The sequence below is a fragment of the Triticum urartu genome, chromosome 4A (assembly GCF_056163025.1).
Source record: "Triticum urartu cultivar PI428250 chromosome 4A, HENAU_Tu73, whole genome shotgun sequence".
Classification (NCBI taxonomy): domain Eukaryota; kingdom Viridiplantae; phylum Streptophyta; class Magnoliopsida; order Poales; family Poaceae; genus Triticum; species Triticum urartu.
In genome coordinates this window covers 562,166,775-562,191,645 of record NC_141876.1, presented here as the reverse complement: position 1 = coordinate 562,191,645, position 24,871 = coordinate 562,166,775, and positions in this window count along the sequence as shown.

The window sequence follows — 24,871 nt, the reverse complement described above, 5'->3', positions numbered from 1 at the left end:
AGCACCGTGTAGCATAATCCTAACCGATGATCCTCCCCTCGTCGCCCTGTGAGAGAGCGATCACCGGTTGTATCTGGCACTTGGAAGGGTGTATTTTATTAAGTATCCGGTACTAGTTGTCATAAGGTCAAGGTACAACTCCAAGTCGTCCTGTTACCGAGGATCACGGCTATTCGAATAGATTAACTTCCATGCAGGGGTGCACCACATTTCCCAACATGCTCGATCCCCTTTGTCCGGACACACTTTCCTGGGTCATGCCTCGCCTCGGAAGATCAACACGTCGCAGCCCTATCTAGGCACAACAGAGAGGTCAGCACGCCGGTCTAAATCCTATGGCACAAGGGTCTGGGCCCATCGCCCATTGCACACCTGCACGTTGGGAACACGGCCGGTGAGCAGACCTAGCCTCCCTTATACAAGAGCAGGCGTTCTGGTCTAACCCGACGCGTGCCGCTCAGTCGCTGATGTCACGAAGGCTTCGGCTGATACCACGACGACGAGTGCCCATAACTGTCCCCGCGTAGTTGGTTAGTGCGTATGGACCAGTAGCCAGACTCAGATCAAATACCCAGATCTCGTTAAGCGTGTTATTTTGAAGTAACCGCGAACGCCGACCAGGGCCAGGCCCACCTCTCACCTAGGTGGTCTCCGCCTGCCCTGTCGCTCCACCTCAAAGTAACAGTCGGGGGCCGTCGGGAACCTAGGCCCACCACTACCTGGGTGGAACCACCTGCCCCTCTAGCCCCCAACATCGGAATCACTTGCGGGTACTCAACGAGCCGACCCGACTTTAGTCATAACATGTATAGTATGTATGTATAGTATATACCCATGATCAATACCCGACGTGATCATGACCCAATAGTATAGCATAGCAGACAAACAAGAATGTAGGGCCACTGATGATAAACTAGCATTCTATACTAAGTATTTAGGATTGCAGGTAAGGTATAAACAATGGTAGCAACAATGGCAGGCTATGCATCAGGATAGGATTAACGGAAAGCAGTAACATGCTACACTACTCTAACGCAAGCAGTATAGAGGAGAGTAGGCGATATCTGGTGATCAAGGGGGGGCTTGCCTGGTTGCTCTGGCAAGAAAGAGGGGTCGTCGTCGATGTAGTCGGTCACGGGGGTAATAACGGCGGTCTCGAGGTCTACCAGAAAGAACTAACAGAAGGGGAACACAAATAAATAATAGAGCAATTAAAGAAACACAAAGTATAACATGGCAATATGCTGTGCTAGGGGTGACCTAATGCAGTAGCAAGCGATACCGACGAAGGGGGGAAACATCCGGGAAAGTATTTCCGGTGTTTCGCGTTTTTGGACAGACGGATTGGAGTGGGAAAGTTGCGTGTTAGCTATGCTAGGGATGTGTGGCGGACGAATGGACCGCTTATTCGGATTCGCCTCGTCGTTCTGAGCAACTTTCATGTACAAATTTTTTCCATCCGAGTTACGGTTTATTTTATATGAATTTTCAAAGTTTTAAAGAATTTCTGGAATTTAATTATTTATTTAAATTCGAATTATCTAGAATAGAAAATGATGACATCATCATGACATAGGTGTGACATTAGCAGGTCGAGCCCAGCTGACCAGGTCAAACCTGACCAGTGGGCCCCACTGGTCAGTCTCACATTAGTTAATTAGGGACTAACTAACTTGTTATAGATTAAATATGGGGTGGGTCCCATTAGTCAAAGACTAATTACCTAATTAGTTAATTAACCGTTTAAATAACCTTTTATTTATTTATAAAATCAGTTGAATTAGCGCGAGGCCCACATGTCAGTGACTGGGCCAACCCAGTCAGCACAGTTGACTTAGTCAACTGGTCAGAAGGGGGGGCGGGCCCATTGGCCAATGACTGGGGGTTGCCCAGTCAGCGTTGACTAAAGTCAACAGGTCAGTCGGGTCTCCGGGGCCCACAGGTCAGTGACTGGGGGTGGCCCCGGTCGGCCAGGTCAGCGGTGGCGCCGAAGCTAGCTCCGGCGACCAAATCCGCAGCGGAGGCCGCTGCCGTGCACCAGTATTCACTGCCCGGCAACCAAAATAGGTGCGGGCGGGCGCGTTCGAACAGGGAGAGCGCACCGCATCGTGTGGGAGCACTGGGAGGAGCTGAGGTCGCCGGAGTTGGCGCCGGCGTTGAGCAGTGGCGGTGGCCGGAGTCGGGCGCGGCCGCAACCGGGGCTAGGGGCCAAGGCAAAGGCAGCGGACGGGCTCATCGGGTTCCTGGTGGTGCCACGAGTATGGTGCGATGCTCGGACGCGAGCTGCGCAGGCCACGGCCACGACAGCATAGCAAGGTGGCGGCGGCGAGCGTCGGCAACGATGGAGCTAGCAGCAACAGCAAGCAATCGAGGGAGAGAATGGAGGGGGAACGCGGTGCTGCTCACATCGATAACGGGGAGTTGCTCGGGGAGGCGCGGGGTGCAGTGGAGGTCCCGACGGCGATGGCGGTGGCGGTCGAGGAGGGAGAATTTGGTGCGGGCATCGACGAGGTGGCCTCCCATCTCCGATCCAGTGGCGAGGTAGAAGAAGGCATGGCTGGCGGAGCTCCTAGGCATCCTCTGATGGCGCGGGGAGGCCGGTAGCCACGCCTACGGCGACGGCATGGCGACGGCAGCGCCGGCGAGCTTGGGCGTGTGGGAGAGGGGCGAAGAGAGGGGGGGTCTGAAGGGCAGTTAGGGTTCGATCGGGGCATGGATGCCCTTGTAGGTCATCGGGAGCGACGGGGACGGCCGCGGGATGGCCGACGCGTGGCCATCTGCGCCAAGGACGCGCGTGCGGCATCCACCGCGGTGGTGAACAGGGGGAGGAAGGGGATGGCCCGGGGTTGGGCCAGGTGGGCTGGCCGGCCAGCTGGGCCAGCGGGCCGTGGGAGGGGGGTTTCCTCTTTTTTTGTTAGTTTTAGTTTTTTTTCCTTTTTCCTTTTTATCTTGTTTCTTTTCTATTTTAAATCCTTTTAATTATTTACGCCTTTTATAAAAGTACGATTCCTTCACCATAAACACCTAGCAAATTATTGGCACGCTCCGAACATTTTCTTTTTAATGTTTGAAAAAAATATATGCTTGACAAAATTTCAAATTTGAATTTGAATAGTTTTGAGTCAACGCGAGACTAGCAACAGTAGACGGGGTGACGTGGCCTCGTTAATGTGGGATTAGTGTAGGATGATTACCCGGGTGTCACATCACCCACCTTACTTGACCGAGTTCCCAAACTACAAATACCACATTCCTAATAGTGATATAAGTACCATTAACAATTTAACATAAATACATCTCATTCTAGCCCCCCACCACAATTAAAATCTGGTACATCTTGTGCATCCTCTGATCCTTAATACATCAAATTCTAGTTTTGAAAAATTGTTACAAATAGATTTCATTCTATGATTCAAGTGAACTCTGCGCCACCTTTTTTACGTTTTATAAGCCTCCACCTCCCTATTTCCGATGCCATTTAATACTAAGACACACCATCTAAGAATTATACGCGACTATCTATTTGTGAATAGTGGTATCATAATATTTTCTTTGCGTCTTGGTTAAAGATGTAAAACATTATGAATTCTGGGTATCTTTAGGTTGCATTTCATGATTTATATTGCTGTTTAATAATGATGCCTAGGACTCCCTGCAGGTGTTCAGTTAGTCCAACTGATCTTGTACTAATTGGACATTTAGAAGGAAAGATTAGCAGGGCGGTGTCCCACTGATACGTCTCCAACGTATCTATAATTTTTGATTGTTCCATGCTATTATATATTCTATTTTGGATGTTTAATGGGCTTATTTATACACCTTTATATTATTTTTGGGACTAACCTATTAACCGGAGGCCCAGCCCAAATTGCTGTTTTTTTGCCTATTTCAGTGTTTCACAGAAAAAGAATATCAAACGGAGTCCAAACGGAATGAAACCTTCAGGAGCGTGATTTTTGGAACAAACGTGATCCAGAGGACTTGGAGTGGACGTCAAGCAACCAACGAGGAGGCCACGAGGCAGGTGTAGTGACCAGACCTCAAACAGTCTGATCTCTGTGCTTTAGTGTCATCCTTGGATCAGTAATGCTGACACGCACAGTACTTGAAGGATTTATAACAGAGTAGCAATCACACACTTATTACATGGAATGTCTCAAAAGAGAACTTATTACAATAATTTATGGCTTAAGGCCATCTAATAACGATAACAGCAGAAGGCTTGGAAGATAAGTGAGTCCATCAACTCCAACGGCATCACTGAGTATAGAACCACGACCTAAAGGCACCTTACTCCTCGTCTGAAAAGTCTGCAACATGAACGTTGCAGCCCGAAAATGGGCCAGCACATGGAATATGCTGGCAATGTAACACATACGGAGTAATGAAATAATAAAGCTATACTACATGCATATTTGGCTGGTGGAAAGCTCTATGGTTACAGTTTTCCGTAAAGCCAGTTTTTCCGTACTACAAAGGAATAAATTTTATTTAATTATCATGGTGGTTGTTAAACATTGAGAAGATAGACATCCTCTCAATCCCAATTAAACATCATCATTAAAACCCAACAAAATTAATTAAAGTAACATGATGAGATTCACATGATAATCCAAGTACCAGATACTCAAACCGTCCATAACCGGGGACACGGCTAATCATGATTAATTTATACACTCTGCAGAGGTTTGCACACTTTTCCCCACAAGACTCGATCTCCCCCGTTGGGATTCTCGCACTACATGGTGTTTGAGAAACGGATGACCGAGACATAGTCTTTCTGAAGTGCTTGCACATTACGATCCGGTAGACCATTACACCTAATTTCCCCTACATCTGCTAGTCTACCACTATAAGAGTTTGCATGACTTAATCAACTATGCTAGAGCCCATAGTAGCTTGCAGCTGCACACAGAAGTTTCTAGCATGAATAATCTCATGATCCCTTTGAGCCTGGGTGGCAGTCCATAAAGAAAAACAGGCAATCGCTGGAATACCCAGGTGCCTCAATCCACCCAGATGTGTATTAAAGTTGCCACCTTAAATAAACCATTAATTAACAATCTCACATCTGTCATGGATACACTCACCCAATCCACGTCTACTAGCATAGCATGGCATAATAAGCAAACGTAGAAGTAACTCCCAAGGGTTTGATAATAAAACAGGTAATAGGTACTACCTCATCTACTTCCCAAAACCCACATTTTAATTAGATCCTAATCATGCAATTGTTTGAGGATTGATCTAACGCAATAAAAACTAGGTAGTAAAGAGGTATGATCAAAGTGTTACTTACCTTGCTGATGATCCGCGAAACCTAGAGATTCAAAGTAGCAAGGGGCGCACTCCGGGTACTCTATCGCAAACAAACAAGCATACAATAAGTACTCATCTAATGCACGGGTAAAACTCAAATAAGATATCTAACCAGAAAGTTCAACTTAAGAAATCTGGTTTGCAAAAAGAATCAAATCAAACGAAGCAACGAAAGTCAAACGGCGAAAGAAACAAGATTCATTTACTAATATGGATCTAGGTCAAATTTTACAGATGCAAAAACTTGTTTGAGTTGGTTAAACGGAAAGAGGGTTTCGAGACAAAACTCCAGGCGCTTGAATCGCCTGATTCCGATAAACGAGCGAAAAGAAAAACTAAAACGAAAATCGGATCAGAAATCACGATCAGAAATAACTGCGTAAAATCCGAGAAAAAAAAACTGACGAACAGATTAACGAACGAACGTTCATTATTTGAAACTAAACGGCGAACATGTTTGTTAAAATGAACGAACGAGCGAACGCTCGCTAAACAAATAAACCGGAAAAACTGATTTATAAAAAAACGAAACTAGGGTTTCTAAAAAACCGGATCGGGGTTTTAAAAAATACTGGACCAGGGCGGCGGCGGCTATTCCTCCGGCTCGGCTCCGGCGGCTCTGGCAGGGCGACGGGACGGCGCGGGGTGGCGGGGTTGCGGCGGCGGCGTCGGGAGGCGGCGGCTGTAGGAGGCGGCGGCGGCGGCTCCTGCCTTGGGGAAGGGGCGACGGGGTGAGGGCGGTGGGGTGGCGGCGTATTTATAGGAGGGGGGCTCGGCCGGCTTGGGGAAGGGGCGACGGCGGAGGCGGCTCGGGGTCGGACTCCCCGAGTCCGGCGGCGACACGGTGGGGTGCGCGGTGGCGCTGGCGAGGCCGGCCCGGCTCGACTGGGCCTTGGCCCAGTCGGGCTCTCGTGTGTTTTTTTTAAATAATTCCGCCAAACAGAAAATAAATTCTAGAAAAATAAATAAAAATCTAAAAATGCCAAAACAACTTTTCACCGTCTAAATGAAAGATTTAGAACAGGATGAACATTTTCTTGGCCCTAAAATGCACTTTTGAAATCGTGCAATTTTTCCTAAATTCAAATAAAATAGTGAGAAAATCCGAAATAAAATCGTACTTGATTTTTTTATTAAACCTTCAATATTTCTTTATTTTGGGAACGTCATTTTATTCCCTCTCATATTTCTATTATAGAAATAATTGAAGATAAAATAAATAAATCAAAGATCCTATTTTCACAATTTGAGAGAACCCAAATATGAAAATAATGAAATCCCCAACTCTCTCCATGGGTCCTTGAGTTGCATAGAATTTCTGGATCAGGCCAAAAGCAAATAAAATATGATATGCATTGATGATCTAGTGTATAGCATTCCAAATTGAAAATTTGGGATGTTACAGCAGGGGGCGCGCCTACCCCCCTGGGCACGCCCTCCCCCCCTGTGGGCTCCTCGGGGCTCCACCAACCTACTTCTTCTTCCTATATATACCTACGTACCCTGAAAACATCTAGGAGCACCACGAAACCCTATTTCCACCACTGCAATCTTCTGTACCCAAGAGATCCCATCTTGGGGCCTTTTATGGAGCTCCGCCGGAGGGGGCATTGATCACAAAGGGCCTCTACATCAATCCATGGCCCCTCCGATGATGTGTGAGTAGTTTACTTCAGACCTTCGGGTCCATAGTTATTAGTTAGATGGCTTCTTGTCTCTCTTTGGATCTCAATACAAAGTTCTCCTCGATTCTCTTGGAGATCTATTCGATGTAATATTCTTTTGCGGTGTGTTTGTCGAGATCCGATGAATTGTGGGTTTATGATCAAGACTATCTATGAACAATATTTGAATCTTCTTTGAATTCTTTTATGTATGATTGGTTATCTTTGCAAGTCTCCTCGAATTATCGGTTTGGTTTGGCCTACTAGATTGATCTTTCTTGCAATGGGAGAAGTGCTTAGCTTTGGCTTCAATCTTGCGGTGCTCGATCCCAGTGACACTAGGGGAAACAACACGTATTGTATTGTTGCCATCGAGGATAAAAAGATGGGGTTTATATCATATTGCATGAGTTTATCCCTCTACATCATGTCATCTTGCTTAAAGCGTTACTCCGTTCTTATGAACTTAATACTCTAGATGCATGCTGGATAGCGGTCGATGTGTGGAGTAATAGTAGTAGATGCAGGCAGGAGTTGGTCTACTTGTCACGGACGTGATGCCTATATGCATGATCATACCAATATATTCTCATAACTATGCTCAATTCTATCAATTGGTCGACAGTAATTTGTTCACCCGCCGTAATACTTATGCTATCTTGAGAGAAGCCACTAGTGAAACCTAAGGCCCCCGGGTCTATTTTCCATCATACAAGTTTCCAATCTATTTTATTTTGCAATATTTACTTTCAATTTATATCATAAAAATACCAAAAATATTTATCTTATTATTATTATCTCTATCAGATCTCACTCTTGCAAGTGGCCGTGAAGGGATTGACAACCCCTTTTATCGCGTTGGTTGCGAGGTTCTTATTTGTTTGTGTAGGTACGAGGTGACTCGCGCATGGTCTCCTACTGGATTGATACCTTGGTTCTCAAAAACTGAGGGAAATACTTACGCTGCTTTGCTGCATCACCCATTCCTCTTCAAGGAAAAACCAATGCATGCTCAAGAGGTAGAAAGAAGGATTTCTGGCTCCGTTGCCGGGGAGATCTACACCATGTCAAGACATACCAAGTACCATCACAACTCTTACCCTTCGCATTACATTATTTGCCATTTGCCTCTCGTTTTCCTCACCCCCACTTCACCCTTGCCGTTTTATTCGCCCTCTTTTCCTTTCGCCTTCTCTTTCCGTTCACTTTTTCCTTGCTTGTTGTCGGGTGGTAGGTGCGACATATGCCAACGGGAGACTTATCATTGTGGGAGCCAGTAAGACGTCGCTGGTGCCTGGAAGCGGGATGAGGCAAAGACATGCACGCCGGTGAATCTTACCCAGCTTCGGGGCTCTCCATGGAGATAACACCCCTACTGCTGCTCTGCGGGGTCTCCGCATGATCACTAGATGAACAAGTAGCTACACGATGCTCCTTGAGCTGTTTTGTGAGAAGAAGAAGAAGAGCACGGCTAGCCCTCCTCCCCTCTCTATGTGGTGTCTAGAACTAGCTTGGATCCACCCTTTGCATGGGTGTCCCGGGGGGTTTATATAGGCCTACCCCCCGGGGGTACAATGGAAATCCGGCTGGGCGTGGGGCCCAGCCGTCTGTGTCTACACTCGCCGGCTTTTGCGCCGGCTGTTGGGGCCCGCCGGCTGGTGGGTCCCGCCGGCTGCCGGCTCCTTGGTCGACAGGCAGGCCCCACTGTCCAGGGCCTTGTCGGTGGCTGGTTACTGTTGCTCAATCCTGGTGACGAGGGCTTCGCCGAGGTGGGCGTGGCTACAGTGCCGCCGTCCGGCGGGTGATCGCTGTAGCCTCACCGCGTCTTGTCTCCTTAATGGGGCGTCTCCTTCGAGGGAGGTGGCAAGCCGGCTGTGGAGAGCCGGCTCTGTCTTGGGCCGACTGGGGGAGGCCTGGTCGCCTTCGGGTGTCTCTCTGCCCGAAGGGGCCCACCGCCCGTGGGTCGCACTAGCAGCCCATCGTGGATGACATCAGGGTCAACGTGGCAACAGTGCCGCGTCGGACGGGTCATGGCCACCCGTACGGTGCACTGTTCCAGGCGTGCTCCGGGATTCGGGGGTGGCAGGCCTTACTGTAGCCACGCCCCGTCACATCGCCGTTATGTGGATGCAGACTTCGAGGGTACGATCTTGACCGCTTTGTGGGAGCCGGCTTCTCGGAGCCGGCCCTCCCGCGGCTTTCTTCATGAGGGTTAAAGTCGGGCCGCCTTCCGATAGCCGGCCTGGGAGATAGCCGGCAAGGGGAAGGCGGCCCCACGTCTTGGATTCTTGAGGGCCGGATCGGCTCGTAATTTTTTCAGAGGGGCCAGGGGGTGCCGGCTAGGCTACCCGTGGTCATTTGCTTCGATAGTAGTCCTCGAAGCTGATCGAGCTTCGAGGCTGACAAAGGGACGAGAAGCTTGGTCAGCTTCCTATCCTGAGGGGCCGGCTTTGCTTGTGCGCGCCGTCTTCGGAAAGCTCCGTTTCCCGTAGGCGGGAACGCGGGTCGGCCTGCGATCTGACCGCGCGCCATCCCACGGGCCCCGTGGCAAGGAAATCCTGCCAACGCACGCGCGTGACGGGACGGCGCCGCAGGCCCGGGCCTGCCACTCCTAGGCCTCGGCCCGAGAACGGATCTTCTGCGGCCCACGCGGACCGCTCACCTTCCCGCGGCCGTTTTATTACGCCATCAGGGCGTAATAAACGCGGGACGTGGGGGAGTGGGCGCAGTTGATCCCACGTTCCCCCACACCACGCCTCCTCGGCTCTGCCGCGCGGGTCTATAAGTAGGGGGAGGAGGGGGAGCGGCAGCAACCCATTGCCGCGCCGTTCCGCCGTCGGACCCCTAGGTTCCTTTGGTCCCGCCGTTGCGGGGTCATGCATGTCTCCGCCGTCGCATCGTCTTGCTCCTCGCTGCGTTGCTCCCATGGCGTTGTCGAGCTCGTGGGATGGCTCCAACGTCCACGAGGACCACGTCGAGTTCCTCCGCCGGACGCGGCTCCTGCCGGGCGAGAACTTCGTGCGGGTTTGCCAGGCGCCAGCGAGGGAGATCTCGCCGGCACCGGAGGAGGGCGAGCGGGTGATCTTCCGCTCGCACTGCCTGCGCGGCTTGGGCCTCCCGGCGAGCGCTTTCCTTCGAGCTTTCCTTGAATTCTACCACCTCCAGCCGCATCACCTCACGCCCAACGCGGTGATGCTGCTGTCGGCTTTCGTCACCCTGTGCGAGGGCTTTCTTGGGGTTCTCCCCACTCTCGAGCTCTGGGGGGAATTCTTCCAGAGCAAGCTCGGCACCGTCGTCGCGGGCGTGCCCGCCCCCTACGGAGCCTTCATTGCCATGAGGTGGACGGGCGAGAACAATCCGTTCCCGCCCATCCTGCTGATCCAGTCGGTGAAGCTCTGGCAGAAGTCCTACTTTTACGTGAAGAACATCGCCCAGCAAGGTGACTATGTCAACCTGCCGGCTTACGTAGCCGGCCCGCCGGCTGGGAGGCAACCTTCGTGGAGCTACCGGGCCAGGTCGTTGTCTCAGGCCGGGAACGCAGCCGTCTCCCGGCTCCGGGTGATGATCCAGCCGGAGGGCCTGACCGGAGCCGACTTTGTGGCCGCCTTCGTGGAGCGCCAAGTACTTCCGCTCCAAGGCCGGCCTCACATGATTTGCCAGATGAGCGGCCGCTTCGACCCATGCCGGCTGAGCACCAGGGAGATGCCTCATGCAGAGGTGTCTTACATGGTGAACTACATATCCAACTGCAAGCTCGCCGAGGATTGGCGATACGGCAAGGGGCCGTATTCCCGCGCCAACCCTCCGCCTGCCGTAAGTTTTTCTTCTTTTCTTCCTTTTTGTAGCCGGCCTCATGATAGCCGACCTCTGATCAGTTGGTTTGCTCTTAGTAGAACCCTCTTCTTCCGCCGACGGCCAGGGCTGCAGGGTAGAGCGCCAGCTCCTCCCCGACCACACGGTGGACGACACCGACGATCCGGACCTCGGAGCGGCCGCCATGGAAGATGCCATCATGGAGGAAGCTGACGAGGCAGGAGGCGCGGGGCTCGGGGCCGGCTTCGAGGACTAGCCAGATGACGACGAGGTCGAAGCCACGCCGCACCACCAGCCGGCGCTTGATCATCAAGGCGCGGGCCCGTCTGCCGCGCCAGCTGCCCGTGGCGGCGCGCAGAAGCGCCGGGCCGCGTCGACCTTCTTCGGCAGCCGGCCGAAGAAATCCAAGGCTTCCACGGCAGTGACCAAACGGGATGAGGCGACCGTGAAGGCGGCCCGCTTCCGCAAGGCGGTGAAGCAGCCGCAGGCGATCTCGGCGTAAGTTGTCAAACGTCTTGTATATACACATATTTTTCGTTGTCTTTTTCGATTGAAGATCTTCTAAACCTTTCTTTGCTCGCCAGGCAGGGCACCGCTTTACCTTGAGCGAGGTCCTGGCGGCTCCGTAGTCGGGCCGATTGGAGGGTCCTCAGGCTCCCGTCGCGTGGATCCCCGCGCCGACCTTAGGGAGGCCACGGAGCGGAATGCACGGGAGGCGCGGGAGGAGCGGTTGGCGGAGGAGCGAAGGACCACCCAGGCGGCGAAGGAGCAGGCCGACGCGGCAGCCAAGGCCTGGGCGGAGGCGGCAGCCACGGAGACGGAGGCGGAGGCCTCGCACAACCAGCCTCCGCTGCTCGTCGTTCCCCTCCGCGCCGTGGCCCCCGACACCCTCATGCCCCCGTCGGAGGAGGTCGACCAAGACCCGCCGGTGATGGAGAGGAGGGAGGACCACGTGGTCTTCGTGGAGTGCGCGCCACAGACGGCGCCGACTGGAGCGGGCCAAAGCGGCCAACCAGCCGCGGCGCCAGAGCAGCTGGCTAGGGGCGAGCCGGAGGCAGGGGCCGGCCTCGAGGTGCAGCCGGCAATGCGCCGGCGCGCAGGGGGAGGCACCTCCGTGCCGGAGCCGCACCGAGCTGCGGGCGCCAGCCAGACGGCGGACTACCTGGAGGCGGCCAGCGTCAGCACGTCTGAGTGGACTCCCAGCGGGGGGACGGGCGAGCTGAACGCGGCGGCCCAGGAGGTCCGGAACCGGCTTCAAGCCCAGGCCGCCTCGCTGCAGCGATACACCCTAGAGTTCCTCGCGACGCGGGCCGTCATCCGGGTGAGTCTTATGGCCTTGATTGTTCTGCTCTTTTCATTTCTTCCGTGGGGGCGCGTCAGCGCACCCACTGGGTGTAGTCCCCGAGTTCCGAGTCGGCTGCTGCGCAGGCGGCTTGGAACTTACTAGGTCCTGACAACTATCTTATCCTCGCCTCCTATCTGATCTTCCAGGAGTATCATAACCTCCGTGCTGCTGCCTTCAACTCCCAGGCTCAGGAGCTGGGCCGGAAAACCGAGGACCTGACCAGCAGCCGGAGTGCGTGCTTTGTTTCGTTCATCTCCTGTGGGGGCACGTCAGCGCACCCACTGGGTGTAGTCCTCGAGATTCGGGCCGACTGCTGAGCAGTCGGGTCGGATCTTCCTTGACGACTTCTTCCTTATTGATTTTTCCTTTGTCTTCATGCTTGTAGGTGCCAATGCCGACTTGAGGGGGCAGCTCAGCGGGGCCCAGGCCGCCCTTCGCGCCAAGGAAGCCGAGTACAACGCCTTGGTCCTGGAGCGTGACCGCCTGGCCAAGAAGTTGGCCGACCAGGAGGAGAGCCACAAGGCGGCCCTGAAGAAGGCGCAGGACAGCGAGGATGCCCTGAAGGCCGAGTTCGAGACCGAAGTGGCGGGTTGGGCTGAGGCAAAACAAGTGCTGAGCGAGGGCTTCGGTCGTATCGAGGATCTGATCGATGGTAAGCCGCCTTCCTCACTCCTTGCTTGCCCCTTGCCCCCTGATTTGTGTTCTGACTTGTGCTGCTTTTTGTTCTCTGTGCAGACTACTTTCCCGGCTACTCCGTCTTCGCCACCCAAACCATCAAGGCCCATCGCGAGGCGCGCCGGCAGGCGGGGGCTGAAATCGCGCCGGACGCGAGCCGGACGCTTGAGGAGCAACTCTTGGCGGTCCAAGCCCGGCTGCAGCCGGCTCACCGTATGCTCCGCCGCCTCCAGCGCTTCGCGGCGCAGGTGTTGGCCGCCCTCTGGCCAGGCGAGACGATTCCCCGCACCCCGAGTCAGACTGCTGACTGGCTGGAGGTTGCGGTTGGCCGCTTCGAGGCCTGGAAGGCATCTGCAGCCTGACTTGGAGCTGGGCGGGCGCTGGAGTTCGTCCGAGCCTGGTATCCGGGGCTGAACCTGGACCAGCTACGCACCTGGCGGCTGGAGGCCAACGAGGAGATGGAGGAGGTGCGGCCGGCTATCACTCAGCGTGCTTCGACGATCGCCGAGTGCACTGACATCAGCGTCTTCGCTCCTTAAATAAATGACGACGGTGTTGCCCAGCCGGAGGAGTGGTTCGGGCTGGACCCGGCAGCGGGTGAGGACTCGGCAGAGGAGATCGCCTCCAGCGATGAAGGCGAAGACAACGAAGGAGAGGAAGGCGAAGACATTGAGCCGGCCGGTGAAGCGGCCAGCCAGCCTCAGCCTGACCGTGCCTCCAGCAATGAGGCGCGTGCTAGCGCGCCTTCTACGGGAGGCGGTGGTCATTCCGAGGTTCGCCAGCCGGCCACTCCTCCAACCGGCACTGCCGTCTCCACCGACTTGCCTGACTCGCCAGTCGCTCCCTTGGCTTAATCTGCCGTCCTTGCTTTTCCTGCTTGTTACACTTTGAACAATTTTTATTAAACTTGCGCAGTTCCACCCACTGGGGGTGTATTCGAACTATGTTGAATGCTGGCCTTTTGAAGGTCTTTTGTGTAAATATGATCGTGTGCGTTTTTGGTTTCCATTCATGTATGCTTTTTGTCCTTAGGCTGTTTCCTTTGCCGCCTTCCCCTTTTGGAAAGGCAAGTACTCGACCTTTCTTAGATTGAAGCGAGGTGAATGGAAGCCGGCCGGCCGGCTACTTTGGTAGTCGGTCGGTGGTGGGAGAAAAACTGGCTTTTGTTATATTAGTCCGTTAGTCCCTAGCCGTTTTTCGTGTGGGCGTCCTTTCCTGCGTTTAACTCTTGTCAGCCGGACAGCCGGTTCTTCGAACTGCGACTTTTGGCAAGAGAAGGCTTGGGTGCCGGCACACTACTTGTCTGACCACGGGTAGGACTTCTAATATAACTCCAGGCGGCCAGTCCCCGGGCCGACTAGTCGAACCCGGTGCTGGACGAAAAAAGTGATTGTAATGACAAGGTCATAAGCATGATATTCTTCATTCATAGATAAAAGATGGCAGTCCCCGAGCTCTCCTCGGGGGGCCTATTGTCTCGTACTTAATACAAAAGTTAGCGTGATACATACTGCATTTCAACTGTAAAATCTTCGGAGGAGGTTGGCGTTCCATGGTCATTCCGACTCCTTGCCGGAGCCGTCTCTCTTTCGTGCCTTCGGCTTCTGCGCGTCGATCAGGTAGTAGGAGTCATTGCCTAAAGCTCTGCTGATGACGAAGGGGCCCTCCCAAGGGGCCGAGAGCTTGTGCTGGCCGGCTGTTCGCTGGATCAGCCGGAGCACAAGATCGCCCTCTTGGAACGATCTTGGCTTGACCTTCCGGCTGTGGTAGCGGCGCAGGCCCTGCTGATAGATGGTGGACCGGCTGAGGGCTAACAGCCGGCCTTCTTCCAGCAGGTCGACGCCATCTTCTCGTGCTTCCTTGGCCTCCGCCTCCGTGTACATGGTTACCCGAGGCGAGTCGAACTCGATGTCAATTGGGATGACCGCCTTGGCACCATACACGAGGAAGAAAGGAGTGAAGCCGGTTGACTTGTTTGGGGTAGTGCGCAGACTCCAGAGGACGGCCGGCAGCTCGTCGAGCCAACAGCCGGCCGAACGTTCCAATGGTGCGACCAGTCAGGGCTTGATGCCGGAAAGGATGAGGCCGTTGGCTCGCTCGACCTGGCCATTTGACTGCGGGTGGGCAACGGACGCTAAGTCCAACCGGATGCCTTGCGTCGCGCAGAAATGTGCCAAGGCTCCCTTGGTGAAATTCGTGCCATTGTCGGTGATGATGCTGTGTGGCACGCCGTACCGAGTTGTTATATCTGTGATAAATGTCATGGCAGTCGGCCCATTCAGCTTCTTGATCGGCTTTGCCTCAATCCATTTGGTGAATTTGTCCACAGCGACAAGCAGATGTGTCATGCCGCCGCGCGCTGTCTTGAATGGGCCCACCATGTCCAGTCCCCAAACGGCGAAGGGCCAAGTGAGGGGAATGGTCTTGAGTGCCGAAGCCGGCATGTGTTGCTTAGAGCTAAAGAGTTGGCACCCTTTGCAATGTTTGACTAACTCCTTGGCGTCATCCAAAGCAGTCGGCCAAAAGAAACCATGGCGGAAAGCTTTGGCGACGAGTGAACTTGAGGCCGCATGGTGGCCGCATTCTCCTTGGTGGATGTCTCTGAGGATTGCAATGCCCTTCTCTTGCTCGAAGCATCGCTGGAGGACTCCAGTGACACTGCGCTTGACGAGCTCTCTATTGACGATTGTGTATGCTCCGGCTCGGCGTTGGACTTGTCTTGCCTCTGTTTCGTCAGCCGGCAGATCTTGGTTTATTAGGAAGTTGAGGATGGACTGAGCCCATGATGGAGCTGCGACTTCTTCTATTGCCAACGCGGCTACTACGACCAGGGCGGGCGGGCTGGGTGGTGAAATGCTGGAGTCGGCCGCCGCCTGTTGTGTTGGTGCAGTCTCCGGGCTGACTACCGCAGTCCCCGAGCCGGGTGTGGCAGTCCCCGGGTCGGGCGTAACTACGGAAGTCCCCGAGCCGCCTGCTGATGTCCCCGGGCTGACTATCAAAGTCCCCGGGTCACCCGCTTGGTTCTTCGAGCCGGACCCGGCTGTATCGGGGTCAGGCGGCACGAAGATGGAATCGGACTCTGGAGACGGCTTGATAGACGGCTTGAGGAGGCGTTGTAGAGAGACACCGGTTGGTATTGCTTGCCGAGTGGAGCCTATTCGAGCCAGGGCATCGGCTGGCTCGTTGTCGGCTCGCGGTACATGGAGGAATTCGCATCCTTCAAAGTACCCACTGATCTGCTGAACGAGGAAGCGGTAGCTTGCCATATTTGCGTCCTTGGAATCCCAGTCGCCGGATGATTGCTGGACCACCAAGTCCGAGTCGCCATAACATAGGATCCAGCGAATGCTGAGATCTTTGGCAAGCCGGAGCCGTGTATGAGCGCCTCGTACTCGGCCACGTTGTTGGAGGTGGCAAAGTGAATTTGCAGCGTGTATCTGAGCTTGTCGCCTTTGGGAGAGGTGAGGATGACGCCGGCTCAAGCTGGTGCGCATCTTGGACCCATCGAAGTGCATGCGCCAATGAGTGGAGTCGGGAGCTGGCGGCAGGTACTGGGTCTTGGCCCAGTCGACGAGGAAGTCGGCCAATGCTTGGGACTTGATGGCGGTGCGAGGCTGGTAGAAGATCGTGTAGGGGGGCAGTTCGATGGCCCATTTCGCCACCCGGCCGGATGCATCCCGGCTGCCTATGATCTCGGCCAGCGGGGCGGTGCATACAACCGTGATGGGATGCTCTTGGAAGTAGGGCTTCAGCTTCTTGGCAGCGAAGTACACGCCGTAGCACATCTTCTGGTAGTGCGGGTAGTTCTGCTTCGAGGTAGACAGCACCTCGCTCAAATAGTACACCGCCTCTGGACCGGCTGGGCTCGGCCCTCTTCTGGGCGTTGGACTATGATGACGGTGCTAACCACCCGGCTGGTTGCGGCAATGTAGAGGAGCATGGGCTCTTTCTCAGTCGGCGCCACCAGGACAGGCGGCGTGGCCAGCATCTTCTTCAGCTCGTTAAAGGCTTGGTCGGCTTGGTCATTCCACTCGAAGTGAGTGGTCTTCTTCATGAGGCGGTAGAGGGGGAGAGTTTTCTCTCCGAGCCGGCTGATGAAGCGGTTCAGGGAGGCCAAGCATCCGGTGAACTTCTGGACGTCTCGAAGTTTGGTGGGAATCGCCATTCTCTCAATGGCCTTGATCTTTACTGGGTTGCATTCGATGCCACGTTCGGAGACCAGGAAGCCTAGGAGCTGGCCGGCTGGCACTCCGAACACGCATTTCTCGGGGTTGAGCTTGATTTGGAACCGGCGCAGGTTCTCAAATGTTTCCTTGAGGTCTTCCAGCAAGGTGCCGCACTTCTCCATCTTCACCACAATGTCTTCTACGTAGACATGGGCATTTCTGCCGAGCTGCTTGAGGAGGCATTTCTGCATGCAACGCTGAAAAGTGGCACCAGCATTTCTCAAGCCGAATGTCATAGTCAGGTAGCAGAAGGCTCCGAATGGCGTGATGAAGGCGGTCTTCAGGCGGTCTGCCGGATCTAACTTTATCTGGTGGTATGCTAAGTAAGCATCCAAGAAACTCAACAGCTCGCATCCGGCCGTGGAGTCTATCACTTGATCAATCCTCGGCAGGGCAAAGGGATCTTTGGGGCAGGCCTTGTTGAGGCTCGTGTAGTCTATGCACATGCGCCACTTGTTGTTCTTCTTTAGCACGAGGACCGGGTTGGCGAGCCACTCTGGAAAGAAAACTTCCATAATGAAGCCAGCTGCCAGAAGCCGGGCTATCTCTTCTCCTACAATCCTTCTTTTCTCCTCCGACAGTCGGCGGAGGGGTTGTTTGACTGGTTTTGCGTCTTCTCGGACGTGTAGCTTGTGCTCGGCGAATTCCTTCGGAACACCCGGCATGTCCTTGGGGGACCATGCAAAGATGTCCCGATTCTCACGGAGGAAATCGGCAAGCTCGCCTTCCTATTTGCAGTTTAGGTTTGCCCCGATGACGGCAAACCTCTCTGGGTGCTCGGGGTCAAGAGGTATCTTCTTCGTCTCCTTGGCCGGCTGGAAAGATCCTTGGGCATCATACTCCTTGGGATCGGGGGACAAGGCCGATTGTTTGCCGGCCATGGCCACGACTCGGTCCAACATCTTCTTTTCCTCAGCAATCACAAGGGACTTGGCCAGCCGGCTGCTGGCTGCTGCGCACTCGGAAGATTTCTTGTAATCGCCGACTATGGTGATGATGCCTTTGGTGCTCGGCATCTTCATCTTGAGGTAAGCATAGTGGGGAACAGCCATGAATCTGGCCAAGGCAGGTCGGCCAAGCAATGCATGGTAGGGGCTCTCCAGGTCCACCACTTCAAACCAGATCGCTTCCCGGCGGAAATGCTCCTTGTCCCCAAAGAGTACATCAATCTTGATCTTGCCAATGGGGGCGCAGGACAGGCCGGGTACGATGCCATGGAACACAGTCCGAGTAGGCATGAGTTGCTTCGTCTTGACGTTCAGCTTCTCCAGGGTGTCACGGTATAGGATGTTGATGCTGCTCCCGCCGTCTATCAGCACGCGGGAGAAACGGGCGGGGCGTCTATCTGTTGCAAGGGTGGCATCCAAAACCAACGCATAAGAGCCGGGAGATGGCATCACCTCTGGGTGGTCGGCCCGGCTCCAGCTGATAGGTTTTTCTGACCAGTGCATGTGCTCGGCGGGGTTGGCAGCGACCATGCTGACTTCCTGGTGCTCTCGGCGTTTGCTGCGCCGGTCTTCGGGCTGGCTTGTAAAGATGACATAGGCGGCATGCTCGTCGAGGAACTCATCATGCACGGCTCCGACTGCAGGCCGAGCGGTCGGCGGCTACGAAGCCGGAGGAGGCGGACCGGCAGGCGGAGGCGGCACGAGCCCTTCGCCTTTGGAGATTCGGGTGAGCCAGTGGCACTTCCGGGCTGTGTGGTTGGACGGCTTCGCGCCGCTGTGGAACTTGCATGGGGCGTCAAGAGTTTGCTCGTAGGAGAAGGCCGGCTGCCAAGCCGGATTGCCGCCCCTCTGCTTCTTGGGTGCGGGCCGCCCTTCAGGCTGCTCGTTTTCGACTGTGGCCACCTGCCGACTGGTGGAGGGCGGCACGGGGCCCTTGCACTTGTAGTCGTTCTGGTGTAGGCGTCGGCCGGAGTCCCCAGCCGGCGTCTTGGGCGCCGGGTTGAGTACTTTCCTGGACGCGTCTACCCGGAGTTCGGTCTTCATTGAGGAGTCGGCGGTGGCGTACTTGTCCGCTATGACCAGAAGCTCATCGAGGGTAGTCGGCTCATCGCAGAGGAGCTTGTGCTTGAGGAGGGTGCCTTCTCGGCACCCGGCAGTGAAGTATTCTATGGCTTGCACCTCGTGCACCCCTTCGCAAGAGTTGCGGAGCTCGGCCCAACGCGTGAGGTAGTCGCGAGTGGACTCGGCGGGGCCTTGTACACACAAGGAGAGCTGTCTGGGCTTGGGAGCCCGCTTGTAGGTGCTGGTGAAGTTGCGGACGAAGGCTTCTGTGAAGTCTAGCCAGCTGTTGATGCTGTATGGCTTGAGGCTGTTGAGCCAGGTCCGCGCCGTGCCTTGCAGCATGAGGGGCACGTACTTCACGGCAACGCGCCTAGTGCCGTTTGCTATGCTAACCGCCATGGAGTAGTCGATCAACCAATCTTCTGGCTTCACGGAGCCGTTGTACTTGGGCGTGTCTCTTGGAAGCGAGAACCCTTCGGGGAAAGGCTCGTCTCGGATGCGGGGGCCGAAGCAAGGCGGGCCGACATCATCTTCTTCTTCCAGCGCTAGGGATCGCGCTAGGCGGTCGATCCGATGGCGGGCGTCGTTCTCGCCGACTCCTTCGCGGCGACCTAGTCGGCCGCTGAGAGTCGGATGCGCAACAGGCAGTGGGGTGGGATGTCTCTCCCCACGGGGCCGAGGCGGAGGCGGGTTGCCCCGCCACTCCACGGCCCGGGGATGGCCTTCTGCGTCTCGCTCGATGGAGATTCGGGTTCGGCTTCGGCTGGCAGCCGGCTCTTTGTCGTGCCGCGCGCGGGTTTTACCCACAGTCGAAGTCCGGGACGTCGCGCCGTGATCTCGGCGCGGGGGAGGGCTATCCACGCGGGCGTCGGCTTCGTGCCGCTGCGCGGCCGCATCGATTAGCTGCTGGATGCGTCTGGTCATGTGGGGGAGTTCTTCGGCCCCCAATCTATCTAGCTCGTCTACGGCCGCTTGGGCGGCGCGCAGGTTCTCGAGTGGAGTGGCGTAGACTGGGCGGTCGACTCCTCGCGTGTCGGCGACGACAGCGCCGCGCTGTCTGACAACGTCGGCCCGGCTGGGCCCGCCTGGGGGCGGCGTGCCAAAGGCGGCGCGGTCGGCTTCGCGCCGGTGGGCCTCAATGAGGCGTCTCATGGAAGCCAACTTCCAGCCCACCGCGAGGAGGGCAAGGCGGCGAGCCTCCAGTGCTTCGGCGTCGGCATCGGCCGGGAGGGGGATGGACAAGTCGTGGACCGCCGCATGCGGGGCGTCGTGGGCGCTCTCGTCAGAAGCGCCGCCGTGCCCAATGACCATCACCTCGGTGGTGACAGCGTCGCAGCCATCGGCCCGGGGAAGCGGGTCGTTGTAGATCGTGACGTCGGTGGGGAAAGTGTCGAGCGAGGCCGTGTCAGAGTCGACAGGCATCGGATCGGTGGAGCCAACAGACTCCAAGTCCACGGCAGGCTCGCCGGAGACGTGGAGCTGGCCGAGGAGGTTGACAAGGTGGTCGGTGCCTGCGTCAGAGGCGAGCTCGTCGGAGATGAGGGTCTTGTCAAGGAGATCGGCAAGGCCGCTCACTGCGCAGACGTTGGTGATGCCTTGCTGCGCGTCGTGGCAAGCGCCATCGGGCGTGCCGGGCTGGCTACGCTCGCTGGGGAGGAAGAGGGTTCCCGTCCAGAACAGGTCTCCGGACGACAGTGCACCTGGCCCCACGGTGGGTGCCAAATGTCAGGTGGAAGGTGCGACATATGCCAACGGGTGGCTTATCATTGTGGGAGCCAGTAAGACATCGCCGGTGCCTGGAAGCGGGATGAGGCGAAGACATGCACGCCGGCGAATCTTACCCAGCTTCGGGGCTCTCCGTGGAGATAACACCCCTACTGCTGCTCTGTGGGGTCTCCGCATGATCACTAGATGAACAAGTAGCTACACGATGCTCCTTGAGCTGTTTTGTGAGAAGAAGAAGAAGAAGAAGAAGAAGAGCACGGCTAGCCCTCCTCCCCTCTCTATGTGGTGTCTAGAACTAGCTTGGATCCACCCTTTGCATGGGTGTCCCGGGGGTTTATATAGGCCTACCCCCCGGGGGTACAATGGTAATCCGGCTGGGCGTGGGGCCCAGCCGTCTGTGTCTACACTCGCCGGCTTCTGCGCCGGCTGCTGGGGCCCGCCGCTGGTCGGTCCCGCTGGCTGCCGGCTCCTTGGTCGACAGGTAGGCCCCACTGTCCAGGGCCTTGTCGGTGGTTGGTTACTATTGCTCAATCCTGGTGACGAGGGCTTCGCCGAGGTGGGCGTGGCTACAGTGCCGCCGTCTGGCGGGTGATCGCTGTAGCCTCACCGCGTCTTGTCTCCTTAATGGGGTGTCTCCTTCGAGGGAGGTGGCAAGCCGGCTGTGGAGAGTCGGCTCTGTCTTGGGCCGACTGGGGGAGGCCTAGCCGCCTTCGGGTGTCTCTCTGCCCGAAGGGGCCCACCGCCCGTGGGCCGCACTGGCAGCCCGTCGTGGATGACATCAGGGTCAACGTGGCAACAGTGCTGCGCCGGACGGGTCATGGCCACCCGTATGGCGCACTGTGCCAGGCGTGCTCCGGGATTCGGGGGTGGCAGGCCTTACTGTAGCCACGCCCCGTCACATCGCCGTTATGTGGGTGCAGACTTCGAGGGTACGATCTTGACCGCTTTGTGGGAGCCGGCTTCTTGGAGTCGGCCTTCTCGCGGCCGGCTTCTCGGAGCCGGCCCTCCCCCGGCTTTCTTCATGAGGGCTAAAGTCGGGCCGCCTTCCGATAGCCGGCCTGGGAGACAGCCGGCAAGGGGAAGGCGGCCCCACGTCTTGGATTCTTGAGGGCCGGATCGGCTCGTAATTTTTTCAGAGGGGCCAGGGGGTGCCGGCTAGGCTACCCGTGGTCATTTACTCCGACACTTGTTTGCTTGTGTGTTGGATTGCTTGCTTGTCACGATGGCTCAAGACAATACTAAATTGTGTGACTTTGCCAATACCAACAATAAAGATTTTATTAGCACTCCGATTGCTCCTCTTACCGATGCTGAATCTTATGAGATTAATACTGCTTTGCTGAATCTTGTCAAGAAAGAACCGTTTTCTGGCCTTCCTAGTGAAGATGTCGCTACCCATCTAAACAACTTTGTTGATTTGTGTGATATGCAAAATAAGAAAGATGTGGATAATGATATTGTTAAACTTAAGCTATTTCCGTTTTCGCTTAGAGATCGTGCTAAAGCTTGGTTTTCGTCTTTGCCTAAAAATAGTATTGATTCATGGAATAAGTGCAAAGATGCTTTTATCTCTAAGTATTTCCCTCCCGCTAGGATCATCTCTCTTAGAAACGATATTATGAATGTTAAGCAACTTGATCATGAGCATGTTGCACAATCTTGGGAGAGGATGAAATTAATGATACGTAATTGCCCTACACATGGTTTGAATTTATGGATGATTATACAAATTTTTTATGCCGGATAGAATTTTGCTTCTAGAAATATTTTAGATTCGTCCGCGGGAGGCACTTTTATGGAAATCACTTTAGGAGAAGCTACCAAACTCCAAGATAATATTATGGTTAATTATTCTCAATGGCACACTGAAAGATCTACTAGTAAAAAGGTGCATGCAATTGAAGAGATTAATGTTTTGAGTGGAAAGATGGATGAACTTATGAAATTGTTTGCTAATAAGAGTACTCCTACTGATCCCAATGATATGCCTTTGTCTACTTTGATTGAGAATAATAATGAATCTATGGATGTGAATTTTGTTGGTAGGAACAATTTTGGTAATAGCGCGTATATAGGTAATTTTAATCCTAGGCCATTCCTAGTAATTCCTCTAATAATTATGGTAATTCCTACAACAATTCTTATGGAAATTATCATAAGATGCCCTCTTATTTTGAATCTAATATTAAAGAATTTATTAGTTCGCAAAATAGTTTCAATGCTTTCATTGAAGAAAAATTGTCTAAGATTGATGAGCTGGCTAGGAACGTGGATAGAATTTCTCTTGATGTTGATTCTTTGAAACTTAGATATATTCCACCTAAGCATGATATCAATGAGTCTCTCAAAGCTATGAGAATTTCCATTGATGAGTGCAAAGAAAGAACCGCTAGGATGCGTGCTAAAAAAGATTGCTTTATGAAAGCGTGTTCTTCTAGTTTCCATGATAATAATGATGATGATCTAAATGTTATTGATGTGTCCCCTATTAAATCTTTGTTTTGCAATATGAATCTTGATAATGATGGGACTGGAGATGAGTCAACTTTAGTTAGAAGGCGTCCCAAAAATTCGGAGTTTTTAGATCTTGATGCAAAAATTGGTAAAAGTGGGATTGAAGAGGTTAAAACTTTAGATAGCAACAAACCCACTATCTTGGATTTCAAGGAATTTAATTATGATAATTTCTCTTTGATAGATTGTATTCCCTTGTTGCAATCCGTGCTAAATTCTCCTCATGCTTATAGTCAAAATAAAGCTTTTACTACACATATCGTTCATGCTTTAATGCAATCTTATGAAGAAAAACTTGAGTTGGAAGTTTCTATCCCTAGAAAACTTTATGATGAGTGGGAACCTACAATTAAAATAAAAATTAAATATCATGAATGCTATGCTTTGTGTGATTTGGGTGCTAGTGTTTCCACGATCCCAAAAACTTTGTGTGATTTGCTAGGTTTCCGTGAATTTGATGATTGTTCTTTAGACTTGCACCTTGAGGATTCCACCATTAAGAAACCTATGGGAAGAATTAATGATGTTCTTATTGTTGCAAATAGGAATTATGTGCCCGTAGATTTCATTGTTCTTGATATAGATTGCAATCCTTCATGTCCTATTATTCTTGGTAGACCTTTCCTTATAACGATTGGTGCAATTATTGATATGAAGGAAGGGAATATTAGATTCCAATTTCCGTTAAGGAAATGCATGGAACACTTCCCTAGAAATAAAATTAAATTACCATATGAATCTATTATGATAGCCACTTATGGATTGCCGACCAAAGATGGCAATACCTAGATCTATCCTCGCTTTTATGTCTAGCTAGGGGCGTTAAATGATAGCGCTTGTTGGGAGGAAACCCAATTTTATTTTTATTCCTTGATTTTTTATTCGTTTTATTAATAAATAATTTATCTATCCTCTGTTTTGGTTGTGTTTTTTGTGTTTAATTAGTGTTTGTGCCAAGTAGAACCGTTGGGAAGACTTGGGGAAAGTCTTTTTGATCTTGCTGTAAAAAACAGAAACTTTAGCGCTCACGAGAATTGCTGCCATTTTTTATTGAAGAGTGATATTTAGTTAATTATTTTTGCAGATGATTAAAAGATAAATTCCTCACGTCCAGAAATTTATTTCAGAATTTTTGGGGTTCCTGAAGTATTCGAGACCTACAGATTACTACAGACTGTTCTGTTTTTGACAGATTCTGTTTTTCGTGTGTTGTTTGCTTATTTTAATGAATCTATGGCTATTAATAGAGTTTATGAACCATAGAAAATTTGGAATATAGTAGGTTTAACACCAATATAAATAAAGAATGAGTTCATTACGGTACCTTGAAGTGGTGGTTTGTTTTATTTTACTAACGGCGCTCATGAAGATTTTCTTTTAAGTTTTGTGTTGTGAAGTTTTCAAGTTTTGGTTAAAGATTTGATGGATTATGGAACAAGGAGTGGCAAGAGCCTAAGCTTGGGTATTCCCAAGGCACCAAAAGGTAAAATCCAAGGACACCCAAAAGCCTAAGCTTGGGGATGCCCCGGAAGGCATCCCCTCTTTCGTCTTCGTCCATCAGTAACTTTACTTGGAGCTATA